At 35.1% G+C, this 9,367-nt stretch overlaps 1 pseudogene; it reads left to right on the top strand.

The window, feature by feature from the left end:
* The first annotated feature begins 7,614 nt into the window (after window positions 1-7,614).
* Window positions 7,615-8,351, top strand: LOC100054024 (14-3-3 protein epsilon pseudogene; annotated as a pseudogene).
* The last annotated feature ends 1,016 nt before the right edge of the window (window positions 8,352-9,367 follow it).

A 9,367-nucleotide genomic window follows, 5' to 3' on the forward strand; every position in this document is an offset into this window, starting at 1 on the left:
TTGGTATCATATCTGAAAATTCATTGCCAAATACAAAGTCACGAATCATTTCCCTATGATTTCTTCTAAGTGTTTTATAGTTTTAGTTCTCACATTTAGGTCTTTGATGCATTTTGAGTTAATTTTTATGTATAGTATAAGACAGTGAGTGGTCCAACTTCCTTTATTTGCACGTAGATATCCAGTTACCCCAATCCATTTGTTGAAAAGACTATTCTTTCTCCCACTGAATGGTTCTGGAACTTTTGTCAAAAATCATTTGATCATATATGCAAGGATTTAATTCTGGGCTTTTTATTCTATTCAATTGGTCTTCGTGACTGTCTTTATGCCAGTACCACATTGTTTTGATTACTATCTCTTTGTAGTAAGAATTGAAATCAAGAATTGTGAATCCATCAACTTTGTTCTTCTTTTTCAAGATTTTTTTTAGCTATTCAGGATCCCTTGATATTCCATATGAATTTTAGGATGTATTTTTCTATTTCTGCTAGAAAAGAATTTTTAGGATTTTGATAGGGATTACATTAAATCTGTAGATTGTTTTGGGTAGTATGGGCGTCTTCATATTAAGTCTTCTAAACCATGAACAGTGGATTTTTTCAAGTTATTTATGTCTTCTTAAGTTCTTTCAGCAGCAGTTTGTAATTTTCAGTTTACATGTCTTTTGCCTCTTGGTTAATTGTATTTCTAAATATTATATTATTTTTGATGCTAATGTAAGTGGAATTTTTTAAAATTTCCTTCTTAGATTGTTCATTATTAGAATATAGAAGTGCACCTAATTTGGGTTGTTAATTTTGTATCCTGCAACTTTAGTGAATTCATTTATTAGTATAATGAGTTTATTTTGTGAAATGTTTTGGGGGTTTCTACATATAAGATCATTTCTGTGAACAGAGATAATTTTATTTCTTCCTGTCTAATTTGGATGCATTTTATTTCTTTTTCTTGCCTAATTGCTCTGGCTGGAACTTCCCATACTGTGTTGAAAAGGAGTGGTAGAAGTGGGCATCCTTGTCTTGTTCCTGATCTTAGAGGAAAAAGCGTCAACCTTTCACTGTTGAGTGTGATGTTAGCTGTGGATTTGTTGTATATGGCCTTTATTATGTTGAAGTGTTTTCCTCTTATGCCCAATTTCTTGAAGGTTTCGTCATGAAAGTATGTTGTATTTTGTCAAATGCTTTTTCTGTATGTTTTGAAATGATCACATTATTTTTATCTTTATTTCTAATAATGTGGTGTATCACATTTATTGATTTGTGTATGTTGGACTATCTTTGCAACCCAGGGGGAAATCCCACTTGATCATTATGTATGATCCTTTTAATGAGCTGTTGAATTCAGTTTACTAAGATTTTCTTGAGAATTTTTACATCTATATTACATCAGGAATATTGGTCAATAGTTTTCTTGTAGTGTCCTTATCTGGCTTTGGCATCAGGGTAATACTGGTCTCATAAAATAAGTTTTGGAGTATTCCCTCCTCTTCAGTTTTTGAGAGGAGTTTGAGAAGAATTGACATTCTTTTTTAAATGTTTGGTAGAATTCACCAGTGAAATGATCTGTCCTGGGCTTTTTGGTGTTGGGAGGTTTTTGGTTACTGATTCAATCTCCTTACTCATTATGAATTGGTTCAAATTTTTTATTTCTTCATATGTCAGTCTTCATATTTTATGTTTCTAGGAATTCATTTCTTCTGGATTATCTAATTTGTTGGCATATAATTGTTCATCATATTCTCTATGATCCTATGTATTTCTGTGGTATCACTTTTTTTTGCGGGGCGGGGGGAAGATTAGCCCTGAGCTAACATGTACTGCCAATCCTCCTCTTTCTGCTGAGGAAGACTGGCCCTGAGCTAACATCCATGCCCATCTTCCTCTACTTTATATGTGGGACGCCTACCACAGCATGGCTTTTGCCAAGCGGTGCCATCTCTGAACCCGGGATACAAACCGGCGAACCCTGGGCCACCGAGAAGCGGAATGTGTGAACTTTAACCGCTGCGCCACCCAGCCAGCCCCAAAGTTTGCAGTTTTAACAGTCAGCTCTTAAGAATTCCCAGGCCCAGATACCTTTCAGAGCATCAGTATATCCCAGGAGCAATATGTCTTGACTGTTTCTAGCCTCTGTCCTTTCTTGGACTTGGAGCTAATTTCCCCTTTAACTCTTTGAGAATCCACCCTAAGGAGTCGAGCAGGTTAGTTTTTAGGCCTTCCAAGGTGTTAAAGATAATGAAAAGTAGGGGCTTCTACCTTATTCTCCTTACTGAAACCAGCTGTATACTAGAAAAGCAATGAAAAACAGAGAAAAAAATCTATTCATAGCAAAAGATTTACGCCACAACTACAATATCAAACAAAAAACTTCTATTATTTCCATTTAGAAATAAGCAGTTTATTTGAAATAGGATCTCAAAGAAAATTTTTAAGGGTTCCAAAAGAATATGATAAAAAAAAACCCCAGAAGGACTTAAGCAATTAGCTAGTAGAAACAAGAAGAAAAAGAAACAGAAAAATAAAAGTATTACTAAAATGAAAGCCAGATAACAAGTAGACAACAATAACTGATATAGTGGAGAACACAAGTAAGGACATTGTGTAAGGAAAAGGAACAAAATGAAATGGAAAAGAATAAAAGATTTTTGAAGTTTTTATAGGACACAATAGCCAATTAGGACAATTGAGATCCAACATATGCATAATTTGTGTGCCTGAAAAGAACAAAATTATGTATTAAGAAATCAAAAATTAATAATATAAACAAACTTTCTCGAAATACGGGGATGTCCAAACTCTCATTCAATGTCAGTTTCTATCATATAGTACTAAATGATGTGTCTGTAATGAGCACAAAAAGGATGTGTGTGCACACGCATGTGTGTGTGCTGGTGGTGGTTATTTCTGGTATTGGAATTCTGGAGTAGGAGGGGAACTCATTTTTATTGTGCACTCTTTAAAACTGTTTGAAAATGTAATCATGTTATGTGTTATTTTCGTAATATTAATACTAAACTATTCTAAAATGTTTATTGTACCCCTTTTCTCTTCACAAGGGAATGACTGGTTTATTTTGGAGCAAGGCTACGCTTAACTGTTCCAATGTTGTTCATCCTCATAGAAAAGAATTTCATATTAAGATAAATTAAAATTTATTTCAATTTCTGGGTGCAGGCTTAGGGAATTGGAATAGCAGCTGTTGAGGGAAGGCATGAAGCCCTACTTGGATACTTGTCTTTTATTTTCCTTGTGGAACAAAAGCCTTAAGCCAAGAAAGGAAGGGCACCAAACTCTGTCATGTTTATGTGACAGTTGAAGAACAATTGCGTCTCAGGGAATGGAACAGAAAAAAAAATCTGCCTTTGAAATGGGAGTAAGAAAACATTCTGGGATCAAATTATTATAAGTAACCTTATTCTAGCAGAAGAAACAGGATCACTGGAGAGACCCATCTCCAAAATCCAGGAATAAAACACCGACCTAAAACTGAGGATGGACTAGAATGTACCCCATACCACAAACCCAGTCTCCCCAGTGTTCAGTAGCTAGTAGCATCAATCTTATGTTAGTACAGGGGCAAGAGCAGGAAAGACATCCTCTGAGGTAGAGGCGCAAATGAAAAATATAAACCTGAGAGTGGAACAAACATTGGAATAAACCTCTAATCCGAAACAGCCCCAGCCTAAGCAAAGGCTATCACTAGAGGAATTTGGAGATTGCTACACTGAGGGTATACAATGACGAAACCCAAACTCAACTCAACTAAAGGCCTAGAAAAAGAAGAAGCACACTCACTTTAATGCCTAAATACATTGATCCCAGTCTCGGGTTTTTGATAGATGTCCAGTCTTCAACAAAAATATACACAACATACAGCATACAAAGAACATACAAAGAACAACATAAACAACATACAAAGAAAAAGGAAAGAAAAACATATCATCATAGACAAAGAAATCAAGAGAACAAGATGCAAATATGACTCAGATATTGGAACCAAAAGACAAGGAATTTAAAATACCTATGATTAACATATTAAATGCTCTGCTTCAGAAGTTAGAAAGGCCATATAGTAAATATTTTAGGCCTTGCAGGCCATAGGGTCTCTGTCACAACTGTTCAATTCTGCCATTGTAGCACAAGAGCAGCCATAGATAACACATAAGCAAAAGAGCATGGCTATGCTCTGATAAAATTTTATATAAAAAAACAGGTTGTTAGCTGTAGTTTGCCAATTCCTTCTCTAGTGGAAAAGGCAGATGACACATGTAAACGCACAGAGGATTTAGGCATAGAGATAGAAACTGTAAAAAAAAGATCAATTGAAAATACTGGAAATGAATAACACAATGAGAGAGGTAAAAAATATCTTCAATAGGCCCATCAGTAGATTAGTCACAATTAAGGAAAAGAATCACTGGGCTTGAAGACAGGCTAATAGAAATTCATCAAAGAGGAAAAAAAGAGTTACAACAACCAACTAACCAAAGAAATAGAAAACCCACAGAGCATCCAAGAACATTGGGAGAATGGTACAATATCAAATGATCTAACACATGTATGATTGGACTCTTGAAAGGAGAAATGAGAGAGAGCGTGGCATAAGCAATATTTGAAGAGATAATGGCCAAACATTTCCAAAAAATAAAGATACTAATCCACACATCCAGCAAACTCAGAGAAAAAGAAGCAAAATAAATACCTACAGAAAACACACCTAGGTGCATTGGACACATCATAATCAAACTGTTGAAAACCAAAGATAAAGAGAAAATCATGAAGGTACCCAGGGAAAAAAAGATTGTTTACATACAGAGGAAAATAATAATATTTTAGATTTCTAATCACAAACTATCCAGGGCTGGAAACATTGTAAGGACATTTGTAAAATGATGAACAACAGCAACCAAAAATACCAATGCAGGATTCCACACCAAGTGAAATATCTTTCACAAATAAAGGAGAAATAAAGATTTTTCAGACAAACAAGCTAAGAAAATCCATTGCAAGAATATATACTAAGCAGATAAAATAGATAAAAGTATTGAGTTAATAAATGATTCACAAGGGTCACTGGATGAAGGACCAATATAAAAACACTCACACATACACACACACATGGAAACTGAAAAGTCTTTTGAAAAAATTACTTAAAATTGTACTAAAAGTCAAATGCTAGAAATGAAGTTAACAAAAATTGTGCAGAACAACAACACAGAGAACTATAGAACATTAGACAAATTAAAGAACACATATATAAATTGAGGCATAAATCTTGTTTTGGATTGGAAAACTTGATATTGTAAAAATGTCAATTTGTAAAAACAAGCCTATAGTTTCAATTCAATCATAAAAGTTACTTTTGTATATGGATACTGAAAAACTAAAAATGACCTGGAAATGCAAAAGTCCAAGAATAGCTAAGATATTCTTAAGGAAAAAAAAAAGTTCAAGAATATACTCTGTGGGATATTAAGGCTTATTTCAAAGCTACAGGAATTAAACCATTGTGGCATTAGTGAAAAATATGCAAATAGGCCAAGGACGTAAAATAAACAATCTAGAAATGGTCCTGTGTATATCTGTCCTTTTAAAGATAGTAGGACATCCCAGTATGAAAAGGACTGTTCTTTAAATAAAATTGTGCTAGAAAATTTGGATTTGTACATTGGAAAAAAAATGAATATTCATCCCTACCATAAGCCAAAATACATTCCAAGTGGATTGCAGCTCTTAATATGAAAGGTAAAACAATCAGGCCTCTAGTAAATAACAGGAGAGAATATCTTCATGACTTTAGGATAAGAAAGGAATTCTTAAACAGAATGCAAACCATATTTGCACTAAAGCAAATAAATGATAAATTGGAATTCATTAAAATTAAGAATATTCCTCTAAATTACAACTAATGGTATGAAAAGACAAGCCACAGTATGGGAAAAGATATTTATAATACTTATTATCAACAAAAGATTTATCCAAAATATATGGAGAATTCTTACAAATCAATAAGAAGAAGCCATCCAACATAATAGATAAATGGACAAGAGATTTGAAAAGGTACTTTACAAATTATGATATATAAGAGTTCAATAAGTATATGAAAAGTTTTTCAACCTGATTGATCGTAAGGAAATGCAATTTAAAGTTACAATGAAATATCAATCCATACCCCAAATAATGACTAAAATGGAAAGAGTGATAATACCATGTGTTGGCAAGGATGTGGAGCAACTAGAACTCTCATGCAGTAATGGAGGGAGTATAAATTGATACAATCACTCTGAAAAACTGTTTGGCACTATTTAATAAAGCTGATCATATACATACCTTCTAATACAAGAATTCTACTCCCAGGTGTATACCCAAATTAAGTATATACTAATTTTCACCAAAAGTCATGTACCAGAATGTTCATAGCAACATGACATATAATTGTCAAAAATTGAAAAGAACGCAAATGTCCGTCAATAATAGAATTGATAAAATTTGTGAAATATTCATATAATAAAATACCATATGGCAATGAAAATAGAAAAAATACTGATATACAAAACAACATTGATTCATCTCACTCACAAAAATAATGTTAAACAATAGGAGCTAAACATGACAGAGTACATATTGCATTCTTCAATTTATATAAATTTTTGAAACAGGCAAAATCAATCAGAGGTGTTAGAAATCAAGATAATGGTTACATTTGGAGAGCAGATGGGTTAAAAAGGGCATTCTGGGGTGCTGGTAATATTTTATTTCTTAATCTAGGTGGAGACTTCATAAGTATGTTCATTGTGTGAAAGTTCATTAAATTATATAGACTTGGAGCCGCCCCGTGGCAAAGTGGTTAAGTTCATGCGTTCTGCTTTGGCGGCCCAGAGTTTCGCTGGTTCAGATCCTGTGCGCGGACATGGCACTTCTCATTAGGCCATGCTGAGGCAGCGTCCCACATAGCACAACCAGAGACACTCACGACTGCAATATACAACTATGTACTGGCTTTGGGGAGAAGAAGAAGAAGGGAAAAATAAAAGAGGATTTGCAAAGATGTTAGCTCAGGCACCAATCTTAAAAAAAATTACGTAGACATGATTTATGTACTTTTATTTACATATACGTGTAAATATATGCATACACATGTATATACATATGTATACATATGTACACATATCTACATACATATATATGAATATATAGTTTATAAAAATTCTAGTATTATTTCTATATTTGATATCTGGTGTTGCTGAAAATCTGAGAATAATTCAATTTTTTTTCCCCTTGGTAGATGACTATAACAGACACTTTTAAGTTGCCTATCCATTAGCCAATCCCCCTTCACCTTTTACTTGCCATCAGAGTCCATTTTTGATAACAGCGCATGAAAATGTCAGCTACTTACTTCCTCATGCTCCCTTACAGCTAGAGTGTAGTAATTTGGCCTTGTTCCAGCTGAAGAAATGTAAAGAGAATTTTACTTGAGTGTTCTAGGAAAGATTATCTTCACTGAGAAAAGAGATAAATGGCCTGCCCGGATGCAGAGCAAGAGGCTGAGAGAGTTGGCAACCCTATCCGCTTCTTTCTGTCATGCGGACCCCGCTGGAGCCACTGCCCCATGGATGATTAGGAGGATCTGGTGTACCAGGTGAACACTCAGCAGGCTGAGGATAGGATGAAATTAATGAAGAAAGCAGCAGGGATGGATGTGGAGTTGACAGTTGAAGAAACCTCACGTTGCATATAAAATTGTGATTGGAGCTAGAAGAGCCTCCTGGAGAATAATCAGCAACTTTGAATAGAAAGAGGAAAATGAGGGAGAAGCACACAAACTAAAACTGATTCAGAAATATTGGTAAATGGTTGAGATTGCGCCAAGGTTAACGTGTTGTGACAGTTTAGATGTACTGGACAAACACCTCATTCCAGCAGCTAACACTAGAGAGTCCAAGGTTTTCTATTTTAAAATGAAGGGAACTATCAGAGGTGTCTGGCTGAATTTGCCACAGGAAGGAGGCTGCACAGAACAGCCTAGTGGCTTTAAAGCTGCTAATGATATTGCAATGATAGAACTTCCACCAATACATCTCATTCACTTAGGTCTTGCTCTCAATTTTTCCATATTCTACTATGAAATTCTTAATTCCTGTGACCATGCCTGCAGCTTGGCAAAAAGCAGCTTTTGATGATGCAATTGCAGAAATGGTTATGCTGAGTGAAGAAAAGTATAAGGACTCTATATTTACCGTGCGGTTGTTACGTGACAATCTGACACTATGGACTTTAGACATGCAGGGTGATGGTGAAGAGCAGAATAAACACTTTCTTCAGGACGTGGAAGATAAGAATCAGTGAGATCTAAAAGCCAACAAGAGAAACTATCTCTGACCACGCCACTCCTTCCCATTGCACCCCCTTGGAAATTCTCCATTGTCACAGAGAACGACCAAATCTGACATTTACATTTGGTCTCAGAATTTAGGTTCCTACCCTGTTGGTGTTTTTGTAAACCATTTTCAAAAGTTCTTAAATACAAGAGTGAATTTCTGTGGATTTTACTGGCTCCAGCTTTTAGGTTCTTTAGGACACTAACAGGACTGTATAAAAGCTTTTTCAGCATTACTGTATTGTCTCCTGCCAGATGTGTCAAAATCACCATTAGAAGTGGAAATTGCATTCGAAAGCCATTAGATTTCTGGGAGACTCAAACATCTAAGAGAGAGGTTAATCACACTACAGAGGCAGCAGTGGTATCATTTTTCCTTTTTCTAATCGTTTAAATCAAATTTTATACCGTTGTTTAAAATTAATTTAGCGTTAGCTTGAGGTGCTTAAAGTTTGGGGAGTTTGTTGTAATGGTTTCACTGTAAAAAGTGCTTCAAACTCTGGAAATGTTGCTGAAAAGCGTGATGCTGGAACAGTTCAACAATCCATGGCTGCTCATTCTTGCCTGCTTTTACTCTTCCTCTGAAGCATGTTAAGATTGAAGGTGGTATGGAAAAGCCTGCATGAGTGTCCATTTCTGTGTTTCTTCTTCCCCCTCCCCCTGGCTGCCCCTCCCCCTTAAGTTGCTCAACTTCTTTTATTCGACATGTGTCACTTGAAGCTAATTTGTACTACTGGATATCTGACTGGAACCACTGATACAGAATCTAGGTTGTTCTTACTGAAATAAAGCACAGAATTAACATTAAACTTAAATAAAGCAAACCTTGATTAAAAGTTCCAAACGTTATTGCCCCTCTATCTTTCATACTTCTAAAATAAAATCTCTAGTCAAAGAAAGAAAGAAAGACAAATGAGGAGAAATTATCTACCCTCTGTTCTTGTTTTTGGGTGTGGCAGTGTGAGGACATAATGAGAGATGATGC

This window comes from Equus caballus, chromosome X (assembly GCF_041296265.1).
Source record: "Equus caballus isolate H_3958 breed thoroughbred chromosome X, TB-T2T, whole genome shotgun sequence".
Classification (NCBI taxonomy): Eukaryota; Metazoa; Chordata; class Mammalia; order Perissodactyla; family Equidae; genus Equus; species Equus caballus.